The following is a 14261-nucleotide window of genomic DNA, read 5'->3' as shown; positions in this document are numbered from 1 at the left end:
TACACCACACAGGAGAGCCGACACATTCTCTATATACTACACCACACAGGAGAGCTGACACATCCTCTATATACTACACCATACTGGAGAGCTGACACATCCTATATATACTACACCACACAGGAGAGATGACACATCCTCTATATACTACACCACACAGGAGAGCTGACACCTCCTCTATATAATACACCATACAGGAGAACGGAAACATCCGCTATATACTACACCACACACGAGGAGAGCTGACACATCCTCTATATACTACACCACACAGGAGAGCCGACACATCCTCTATATACTACACCACACAGGAGAGCTGAGACATCCTCTATATACTACACCACACAGGAGAGCTGACACATCCTCTATATACTACACCACACAGGAGAACGGAAACATCCTCTATATACTACACCACACAAGAGAGCTGGTACATCCTCTATATACTACACCACACATGAGAGCTGACACATCCTCTATATACTACACCACACAGGAGAGCTGACACATCCTCTATATACTACACCTCACAGGAGAGCTGACACATCCTCTCTATACTACACCACACAGGAGAGATAACACATCTTCTATATACTACACCACACAGGAGAACTGACACATCATCTATATACTACAACAAACAGGAGGAGAGCTGACACATCCTCTATATACTACACCACACAGGAGGAGAGCTGACACATCCTCTATATTCTACATCACACAGGAGGAGAGCTGACACATCCTCTATATACTACACCACACAAGAGAGCTGACACATCCTCTATATACTACACCACACAGGAGAGCTGACACATCCTCTATATACTACACCACACAGGAGAGCTGACACATCCTCTATATACTACACCACACAGGAGAGCTGACTCATACTCTATATACTACACCACACAGGAGAGCTGACACATCCTCTATATACTACACCACACAGGAGAGCCGACACATCCTCTATATACTACACCACACAGGAGAGCTGACACATCCTCTATATACTACACCACACAGGAGAGTTGACTCATCCTCTATATACTATACCACACAGGAGGAGAGCTGACACATCCTCTATATTCTACACTACACAGAAGAGCTGACACATCCTCTATATACTACAACACACAGGAGAGCTGACACATCCTCTATATACTACAACACACAGGAGAGCTGACACATCGTCTATATACTACACAACACAGGAGAGCTGACACATCCTCTATATACTACACCACACAGGAGAGCTGACGCATCCTCTATATACTACAACACACAGGAGAGATGACACATCCTTTTTATACTAAACCTCTCAGGAGAGCTAACACATCCTCTATATATTATACCACACAGGAGAGCTGACACATCCTCTATATTCTACACCACAAAGGAGGAGAGCTGACACATCCTCTATATACTACACCACACAGGAGAGCCGACACATCCTCTTAATACTACACCACACAGGAGAGCTGACACATCCTCTATATACTACACCACAGAGGAGAGCTGACACACCCTTTATATACTACACCACACAGGAGAGCTGACACATCCTCTATATCCTACACCACAGAGGAGAGCTGACACACCCTTTATATACTACACCACACAGGAGAGCTGACACATCCTCTATATCCTACACCACACAGGAGAGCTGACACATCCTCTATATACTACACCACACAGGAGAGCCGACACATCCTTTTAATACTACACCACACAGGAGAGCTGACACATCCTCTATATACTACACCACACAGGAGAGCTGACACATCCTCTATATACTACACCACACAGGAGAGTTGACTCATCCTCTATATACTATACCACACAGGAGGAGAGCTGACACATCCTCTATATTCTACACTACACAGAAGAGCTGACACATCCTCTATATACTACACCACACAGGAGAGCTGACACATCCTCTATATACTACAACACACAGGAGAGCTGACACATCCTCTATATACTACACAACACAGGAGAGCTGACGCATCCTCTATATACTACAACACACAGGAGAGATGACACATCCTTTTTATACTAAACCTCTCAGGAGAGCTGACACATCCTCTATATATTATACCACACAGGAGAGCTGACACATCCTCTATATTCTACACCACAAAGGAGGAGAGCTGACACATCCTCTATATACTACACCACACAGGAGAGCCGACACATCCTCTTAATACTACACCACACAGGAGAGCTGACACATCCTCTATATACTACACCACAGAGGAGAGCTGACACACCCTTTATATACTACACCACACAGGAGAGCTGACACATCCTCTATATCCTACACCACAGAGGAGAGCTGACACACCCTTTATATACTACACCACACAGGAGAGCTGACACATCCTCTATATCCTACACCACACAGGAGAGCTGACACATCCTCTATATACTACACCACACAGGAGAGCCGACACTTCCTCTTAATACTACACCACACAGGAGAGCTGACACATCCTCTATATACTACACCACACAGGAGAGCTGACGCATCCTCTATATACTACAACACACAGGAGAGATGACACATCCTTTTTATACTAAACCTCTCAGGAGAGCTAACACATCCTCTATATATTATACCACACAGGAGAGCTGACACATTCTCTATATCCTACACCAAAAAGGAGAGCTGACACATCCTCTATTTACTATTTGTCATCCGCTAAGGTACCTCGACCTCGGCTGCCACCGTGGGCTAGTCACACCTGGGAACGACCTAGTGGTATCCTGCCGCAGCAAGTCCAACCCGCTTTGCGGCGGGCTCTGGTGAAAACCAGGTGCCGCTGGGCTCCGGTTCCGGGTGTTGGCTAGTTACATCTCCCACGGTGGTCCAGAGGATCCACTGATCCTAACAGTGCTATAAGGTGCTATCCCTGCAATGACAGGGTTGTGCAAGAAGTGATAAATATGTTAAATAAAGTGCTTCATTGTGAATCATGTACTAATTTATCACAGTAAATATATTTTGCTAAACTGCCCTATGTGTTTAAAATACTAAAAACCCTATAGTGTGCCCTTATAGCAAGGGACAAGGGTATGTAAATACTGGTGAAAATGTATTAATTTCTCTAATTTTTTAAATTACGCACCCAAAACCTTATCTTCTAGGTGCTGTCCTATTATTTCACTAACCTTGCTAGGAATTGAAGAGCTGACACATCCTCTATATAGTACACCACACAGGAGAGCTGACACATCCTCTATATAGTACACCACACAGGAGAGCTGACACTTCCTCTATATACTACACCACACAGAAGAGCTGACACATCTTCTATATACTACACCACACAGGAGAGCTGACACATCCTCTATATACTATACCACACAGGAGGAGAGCTGACACATCCTCTATATACTACACCACACAGGAGAGCTGACACTTCCTCTATATACTACACCACACAGAAGAGCTGACACATCTTCTATATACTACACCACACAGGAGAGCTGACACATCCTCTATATACTACACCACACAGGAGAGCTGACACATCCTCTATATACTACACCACACAGGAGAGCTGACACTTCCTCTATATACTACACTACACAGGAGAGCTGACACATCTTCTATATACTACACCACACAGGAGAGCTGACACATCCTCTATATACTACACCACACAGGAGAGCTGACACATCCTCTATATACTACACCACACAGGAGAGCTGACACATCTTCTATATACTACACCACACAGGAGAGTTGACTCATCCTCTATATACTATACCACACAGGAGGAGAGCTGACACATCCTCTATATACTACACTACACAGAAGAGCTGACACATCCTCTATATACTACAACACACAGGAGAGCTGACACATCCTCTATATACTACACAACACAGGAGAGCTGACACATCCTCTATATACTACAACACATAGGAGAGATGACACATCCTTTTTATACTAAACCTCACAGGACAGCTGACACATCCTGTATATACTATACCACACAGGAGGAGAGCTGACATATCCTCTATATACTACACCACACAGGAGAGCTGACACATCCTCTATATACTACACCACACAGGAGACACATCCTCTATATACTGCACCACACAGGAGAGCTGACACATCCTCTATATACTGCACCACACAGGAGAGCTAACACATCCTCTATATACTACACCACAAAGGAGGAGAGCTGACACATCCTCTATATACTACACCACACAGGAAAGCTGACACATCCTCTATATACTGCACCACACAGGAGAGCTAACACATCCTCTATATACTACACCACACAGGAGAGCTGACACATCCTCTATATACTACACCTCACAGAAGAGATGACACATCCTTTACTTACTACACCACACAGGAGAGCTGACACATCCTCTATATACTGCAACACACAGGAGAGAAGACACATCCTCCATATACTACACCACACAGGAGAGCTAACACATCCTCTATATACTACACCACACAGGAGAGCTGACACATCCTCTATATACTACATCACACAAGAGAGCTGGCACATCCTCTATATATTACACCACACAGGAGAGCTGACACATCCTCTATATACTACATCACACAAGAGAGCTGGCACATCCTCTATATACTACACCACACAGGAGAGCTGACATATCCTCTATATACTACACCACACAGGAGAGCTAACACATCCTCTATATACTACACTACACAGAAGAGCTGACACATCCTCTATATACTACAACACACAGGAGAGCTGACACATCCTCTATATACTACACAACACAGGAGAGCTGACACATCCTCTATATACTACAACACATAGGAGAGATGACACATCCTTTTTATACTAAACCTCACAGGAGAGCTGACACATCCTGTATATACTATACCACACAGGAGGAGAGCTGACATATCCTCTATATACTACACCACACAGGAGAGCTGACACATCCTCTATATACTACACCACACAGGAGACACATCCTCTATATACTGCACCACACAGGAGAGCTGACACATCCTCTATATACTGCACGACACAGGAGAGCTAACACATCCTCTATATACTACACCACAAAGGAGGAGAGCTGACACATCCTCTATATACTACACCACACAGGAAAGCTGACACATCCTCTATATACTGCACCACACAGGAGAGCTAACACATCCTCTATATACTACACCACACAGGAGAGCTGACACATCCTCTATATACTACACCTCACAGAAGAGATGACACATCCTTTACTTACTACACCACACAGGAGAGCTGACACATCCTCTATATACTGCAACACACAGGAGAGAAGACACATCCTCCATATACTACACCACACAGGAGAGCTAACACATCCTCTATATACTACACCACACAGGAGAGCTGACACATCCTCTATATACTACATCACACAGGAGAGCTGGCACATCCTCTATATATTACACCACACAGGAGAGCTGACACATCCTCTATATACTACATCACACAAGAGAGCTGGCACATCCTCTATATACTACACCACACAGGAGAGCTGACATATCCTCTATATACTACATCACACAAAGGAGCTGGCACATCCTCTATATACTACACCACACAGGAGAGCTGACACATCCTCTATATACTACACCACACTAAAGAGCTGACACAACCTCTATATACTACATCACACCAGAGAGCTGGCACATCCCCTATATACTACACCACACAGGAGAGCTGATACATCCTCTATATACTAGACGAACAAACGAAGTCTGCGCTTTCAGGGAAGTTGCAAGTAAAATCCAAATTCTTTATTGTATGCCATTAAAATCCAGAATGGGCAGTTAGCATAGGTGTGAGGGTCCAAGCATAGCGACCTACGCGTTTCGCCCTTAAGCGGGCTTAGTCATGGTCTATAACAAACAGTGTGTAGTATTCCGATTTAAATACCCCCCGCTCCTAGGATGGCGTGTGACGTCACAGTCACGTGATGTGAATCACGTGATTGGGCTAAGCCACACCCCCTCCGGAACGGTAAGATTTCAAATGCAATAAAAAACTGATTCAAATATAAAAACACAGACAAAGGTAAGATGGATGGATGAAGACTTAGAGTAAAGTTACACAAAAGCCTATAAGAAAGGAGAAAAAATGGGGAAAAAATGGAATAGAGTTCTATCTTGTTGCATTATGCCTCTAAGTAAACAAGCTATATAAAAGTGTAAACAAATATACGGACACTGGCATAGGTGCTTAAATTGGGGGTAAATACTTAACCAGGAACAATACAAAGCACTTGCTGGTTAAACAATGGTGACAAAGCATCGAATTAAAATACAACGAACTAACAGTAATAGATACATGCTCATTCATAGCAGAGAATTAAATCCTGTCTAAGGTTCAGACCTAGAGGTTGTGTTGTTTGTAAAGTAAACATCCAATATGTTTCTCTATTCATAAGTTTTCTCCTGTGGTCTCCCCCTCTCTCTGGTTTTTTCACTTTTTCGATGCCCTGCCATTTAAAATAACTATTGTCCCCATTATGCATGTCACGAAAATGCTTAGAGGCTGCTGACATATTAGTTAAATTGGAATTTTTTATGTCTGACAGATGCTTTCTAATGCAGACTTTCAAAGAGTTGGTAGTATAGCCTACATATTGTAGACTGCACTCCACACATGTTATTAAGTAAACAACACAAGTGGTGTTGCAGTTCATATATGTGGCAATATTATATTTTTTCTTGGTGGTACAGGAAGTAAAGTTGTCAATGGTTAAGAGATGCTCACAAGTGGTGCATCTTAGGTGCCCACATTTATGGTTGCCAGGATGGTGTAACCATGAATATTTTTTGTTACTTTCTACCGTGTGACTTTTGAAAACACTCGGGGAAACAATTGAGCCCACAGTGGGTGCTTTTTTGGATATGATTCTCACACCGTCCGACAAACATTCCTTGAGTTCTGCATTTTGCTCTAAGATAGGTAAGTATTTAGTTATGACTCTCTTCACAAGATGAAACTGATTGCTGTAAGTGGTTACAAAAGAGATTGGTTTTGGTTTGGATTTATTAGCAAATGATTTGTTGTGATGATGTTTCCTATCTATGAGGAGTGTATTTCTATCTACCTTGTGAAGATAGGACATCTGGTTTGTACTCCCTTGCTCTGAATCTCTTTTCCCATTCTAGCATTTGTGTGTTGAAGATTTGGTCGGAAGAGCTATTTCGACGGAGGCGGATTAATTCGCCATAGGGTATATTGTCAATGACATGCCTAGGATGGCAAGAGGTGGCTAATAATACACTATTTCCTGCTGTAGATTTTCGGAAGGGAGACACATTGATAATGCTGTTGTGACCTTGAATTGTTATGTCTAAATAATCAATATGATCACCACCGTAAAAATGTGTGAATTTAAGGTTCATGTTGTTATCATTGATATATTTGGCAAAATTGTCAAACTCCGTGTGTGAGCCTTGCCACAACCACAACAGGTCGTCTATAAAGCGTCCAAACCATTTAATGCATGATTTGAAGGGGTTGGATTCTGTAAAAATGTGATTAATTTCCCATTGTGTCATAAAGATATTAGCAAGGGAGGGGGAGAACTTGGCCCCCATGGGGGCCCCCTCCACTTGCAAATAAAACTGGGAGTCAAACATAAAAAAATTGTTTTGGAGAAGGAAATGTGTGGTCATGATGATAAATTCTTTTAACTGTGGGGAATAAGTGCTGTAATCATCTAGATGTTTAGAGAGATAAATCAATGCCAGATCGTGAGGAATCGAGGAATAAAGGGCGACAACATCACAAGATGCCCAACTGTAGCCCTCCTTCCATTCCATTTTGTCAAATCCTCTATATACTACATCACACAAAGAGCTGGCACATCCTCTATATACTACACCACACAGGAGAGCTGACATATCCTCTATATACTACATCACAAAAAGGAGCTGACACATCATCTATATACTACACCACACAGGAGAGCTGACACATCCTCTATATACTACATCACACAAAGAGCTGGCACATCCTCTATATACTACACCACACAGGAGAGCTGACATATCCTCTATATACTACATCACAAAAAGGAGCTGACACATCATCTATATACTACACCACACAGGCGGAGAGAGCTGACACATCCTCTATATACTACACCACACAGGAGAGCTGACACATCCTATATATACTACACCACAAAGGAGAGCCGACACATCCTCTATATACTACACCACACAGGCAGAGAGCCGACACATCCTCTATATACTACACCACACAGGCAGAGAGCCGACACATCCTCTGTATACTACACCACACAGGAGAGCTGACACATCCTCTATATACTACACCACACAGGAGAGCCGACACATTCTCTATATACTACACCACACAGGAGAGCTGACACATCCTCTATATACTACACCACACTGGAGAGCTGACACATCCTATATATACTACACCACACAGGAGAGATGACACATCCTCTATATACTACACCACACAGGAGAGCTGACACCTCCTCTATATAATACACCATACAGGAGAACGGAAACATCCGCTATATACTACACCACACACGAGGAGAGCTGACACATCCTCTATATACTACACCACACAGGAGAGCCGACACATCCTCTATATACTACACCACAAAGGAGAGCTGAGACATCCTCTATATACTACACCACACAGGAGAGCTGACACATCCTCTTTATACTACACCACACAGGAGAACGGAAACATCCTCTATATACTACACCACACAAGAGAGCTGGTACATCCTCTATATACTACACCACACAGGAGAGCTGACACATCCTCTATATACTACACCACACAGGAGAGCTGACACATCCTCTATATACTAAACCTCACAGGAGAGCTGACACATCCTCTCTATACTACACCACAAAGGAGAGATAACACATCTTCTATATACTACACCACACAGGAGAACTGACACATCATCTATATACTACAACAAACAGGAGGAGAGCTGACACATCCTCTATATACTACACCACACAGGAGGAGAGCTGACACATCCTCTATATTCTACATCACACAGGAGGAGAGCTGACACATCCTCTATATACTACACCACACAAGAGAGCTGACACATCCTCTATATACTACACCACACAGGAGAGCTGACACATCCTCTATATACTACACCACACAGGAGAGCTGACACATTCTCTATATACTACACCACACAGGAGAGCTGACTCATACTCTATATACTACACCACACAGGAGAGCTGACACATCCTCTATATACTACACCACACAGGAGAGCTGACACATCCTCTATATACTACACCACACAGGAGAGCTGACACATCCTCTATATACTACACCACACAGGAGAGCTGACTCATACTCTATATACTACACCACACAGGAGAGCTGACACATCCTCTATATACTACACCACACAGGAGAGCCGACACATCCTCTATATACTACACCACACAGGAGAGCCGACACATTCTCTATATACTACACCACACAGGAGAGCTGACACATCCTCTATATACTACACCACACTGGAGAGCTGACACATCCTATATATACTACACCACACAGGAGAGATGACACATCCTCTATATACTACACCACACAGGAGAGCTGACACCTCCTCTATATAATACACCATACAGGAGAACGGAAACATCCGCTATATACTACACCACACACGAGGAGAGCTGACACATCCTCTATATACTACATCACACAAGAGAGCTGGCACATCCTCTATATACTACACCACACAGGAGAGCTGACATATCCTCTATATACTACATCACACAAAGGAGCTGGCACATCCTCTATATACTACACCACACAGGAGAGCTGACACATCCTCTATATACTACACCACACAGGAGAACGGAAACATCCTCTATATACTACACCACACAAGAGAGCTGGTACATCCTCTATATACTACACCACACATGAGAGCTGACACATCCTCTATACACTACACCACACAGGAGAGCTGACACATCCTCTATATACTACACCTCACAGGAGAGCTGACACATCCTCTCTATACTACACCACACAGGAGAGATAACACATCTTCTATATACTACACCACACAGGAGAACTGACACATCATCTATATACTACAACAAACAGGAGGAGAGCTGACACATCCTCTATATACTACACCACACAGGAGGAGAGCTGACACATCCTCTATATTCTACATCACACAGGAGGAGAGCTGACACATCCTCTATATACTACACCACACAAGAGAGCTGACACATCCTCTATATACTACACCACACAGGAGAGCTGACACATCCTCTATATACTACACCACACAGGAGAGCTGACACATCCTCTATATACTACACCACACAGGAGAGCTGACTCATACTCTATATACTACACCACACAGGAGAGCTGACACATCCTCTATTTACTATTTGTCATCCGCTAAGGTACCTCGACCTCGGCTGCCACCGTGGGCTAGTCACACCTGGGAACGACCTAGTGGTATCCTGCCGCAGCAAGTCCAACCCGCTTTGCGGCGGGCTCTGGTGAAAACCAGGTGCCGCTGGGCTCCGGTTCCGGGTGTTGGCTAGTTACATCTCCCACGGTGGTCCAGAGGATCCACTGATCCTAACAGTGCTATAACGTGCTATCCCTGCAATGACAGGGTTGTGCAAGAAGTGATAAATATGTTAAATAAAGTGCTTCATTGTAAATCATGTACCAATTTAATCACAGTAAATATATTTTCCTAAACTGCCCTATGTGTTTAAAATACTAAAAACCCTATAGTGTGCCCTTATAGCAAGGGACAAGGGTATGTAAATACTGGTGAAAATGTATTAATTTCTCTAATTTTTTTAATTACGCACCCAAAACCTTATCTTCTAGGTGCTGTCCTATTATTTCACTAACCTTGCTAGGAATTGAAGAGCTGACACATCCTCTATATAGTACACCACACAGGAGAGCTGACACTTCCTCTATATACTACACTACACAGGAGAGCTGACACATCTTCTATATACTACACCACACAGGAGAGCTGACACATCCTCTATATACTACACCACACAGGAGAGCTGACACATCCTCTATATACTACACCACACAGGAGAGCTGACACATCTTCTATATACTACACCACACAGGAGAGTTGACTCATCCTCTATATACTATACCACACAGGAGGAGAGCTGACACATCCTCTATATACTACACTACACAGAAGAGCTGACACATCCTCTATATACTACAACACACAGGAGAGCTGACACATCCTCTATATACTACACAACACAGGAGAGCTGACACATCCTCTATATACTACAACACATAGGAGAGATGACACATCCTTTTTATACTAAACCTCACAGGAGAGCTGACACATCCTGTATATGCTATACCACACAGGAGGAGAGCTGACATATCCTCTATATACTACACCACACAGGAGAGCTGACACATCCTCTATATACTACACCACAAAGGAGGAGAGCTGACACATCCTCTATATACTACACCACACAGGAAAGCTGACACATCCTCTATATACTGCACCACACAGCAGAGCTGACACATCCTCTATATACTACACCTCACAGAAGAGATGACACATCCTCTATATACTACACCACACAGGAGAGCTGACACATCCTCTATATACTACACCACACAGGAGATCTGACACATCCTGTATATACTACATCACACAGGAGAGCTGACACATCCTCTATATACTGCAACACACAGGAGAGAAGACACATCCTCCATATACTACACCACACAGGAGAGCTAACACATCCTCTATATACTACACCACACAGGAGAGCTGACACATCCTCTATATACTACACCACACAGGTGAGCTGATACATACTCTATATACTACACCACACAGGAGAGCTAACACATGCTCTATATACTACAGCACACAGGAGGAGAGCTGACACATCCTCTATATACTACGCCACACAGGAGGAGAGCTCATACATCCTCTATATACTACACCTCACAGGAGAGCTGACACATCCTCTATATACTACAACACACAGAAGAGCTGACACATCCTCTATATACTACAACACACAGGAGAGCTGACACATCCTCTATATACTACACAACACAGGAGAGCTGACACATCCTCTATATACTACACCACACAGGAGAGCTGACACATCCTCTATATACTATACCACACAGGAGGAGAGCTGACACATCCTCTGTATACTACACCACACAGGAGATCTGACACATCCTCTATATATTATACCACACAGGAGAGCTGACACATCCTCTATATACTACACCACAAAGGAGGAGAGCTGACACATCCTCTATTTACTACACCACACAGGAAAGCTGGCACATCCTCTATATACTGCACCACACAGGAAAGCTGACACATCCTCTATATACTGCACCACACAGGAGAGCTAAAACATCCTCTATATACTACACCACACAGGAGAGCTGACACATCCTCTATATACTACACCACACAGGATAGCTGACACATCCTCTATATACTACACCACCCAGGAGAGCTGACACATCCTCTATATACTACACCTCACAGGAGAGATGACACATCCTTTATTTACTACACCACACAGGAGAGCTGACACATCCTCTATATACTACACCACACAGGAGAGCTGACACATCCTCTATATACTACACCACACAGGAGGAGAGCCGACACATCCTCTATATACTACACCACACAGGAGAGATGACACATCATCGATATACTACACCACACAGGAGGAGAGCTAACACATCCTCTATATACTACACCACACAGGAGGAGAGCTGACACATCCTCTATATTCTACACTACACAGAAGAGCTGACACATCCTCTATATACTACAACACACAGGAGAGCTGACACACCCTCTATATACTACACAACACAGGAGAGCTGACACATCCTCTATATACTACAACACACAGGAGAGATGACACATCCTTTTTATACTAAACCTCACAGGAGAGCTGACACATCATCTATATACTATACCACACAGGAGGAGAGCTGACACATCCTCTATATACTACACCACACAGGAGAGCTGACACATCCTCTATATATTATACCACACAGGAGAACTGATACATCCTCTATATACTACACCACAAAGGAGGAGAGCTGACACATCCTCTATATACTACACCACACAGGAAAGCTGACACATCCTCTATATACTGCACCACACAGGAGAGCTAACACATCCTCTATATACTACACCACACAGGAGAGCTGACACATCCTCTATATACTACACCTCACAGAAGAGATGACACTTCTTTTATTTACTACACCACACAGGAGAGCTGACACATCCTCTATATACTGCACCACACAGGAGAGAAGACACATCCTCCATATACTACACCACACAGGAGAGCTAACACATCCTCTATATACTACACCACACAGGATAGCTGACACATCCTCTATATACTACACCACACAGGAGAGCTGACACATCCTTTATATACTACACCTCACAGGAGAGATGACACATCCTTTAATTACTACACCACACAGGAGAGCTGACACATCCTCTATATACTGCACCACACAGGAGAAAAGACACATCCTCCATATACTACACCACACAGGAGAGCTAACACATCCTCTATATACTACACCACACAGGAGAGCTGACACATCCTCTATATACCACACCACACAGGAGAGCTAACACATGCTCTATATACTACAGCACACAGGAGAGCTGACACATCCTCTATATTCTACACCTCACAGAAGAGATGACACATCCTTTACTTACTACACCACACAGGAGAGCTGACACATCCTCTATATACTGCAACACACAGGAGAGAAGACACATCCTCCATATACTACACCACACAGGAGAGCTAACACATCCTCTATATACTACACCACACAGGAGAGCTGACACATCCTCTATATACCACACCACACAGGAGAGCTGACACATCCTCTATATTCTACACCTCACAGAAGAGATGACACATCCTTTACTTACTACACCACACAGGAGAGCTGACACATCCTCTATATACTGCAACACACAGGAGAGAAGACACATCCTCCATATACTACACCACACAGGAGAGCTAACACATCCTCTATATACTACACCACACAGGAGAGCTGACACATCCTCTATATACCACACCACACAGGAGAGCTAACACATGCTCTATATACTACAGCACACAGGAGGAGAGCTGACACATCCTCTATATACTACGCCAC

Source organism: Engystomops pustulosus, chromosome 6 (genome assembly GCF_040894005.1).
Source record: "Engystomops pustulosus chromosome 6, aEngPut4.maternal, whole genome shotgun sequence".
Classification (NCBI taxonomy): Eukaryota; Metazoa; Chordata; class Amphibia; order Anura; family Leptodactylidae; genus Engystomops; species Engystomops pustulosus.
The sequence above is the reverse complement of the archived record's forward strand: the minus strand, read 5'-3'. Positions refer to the sequence as shown.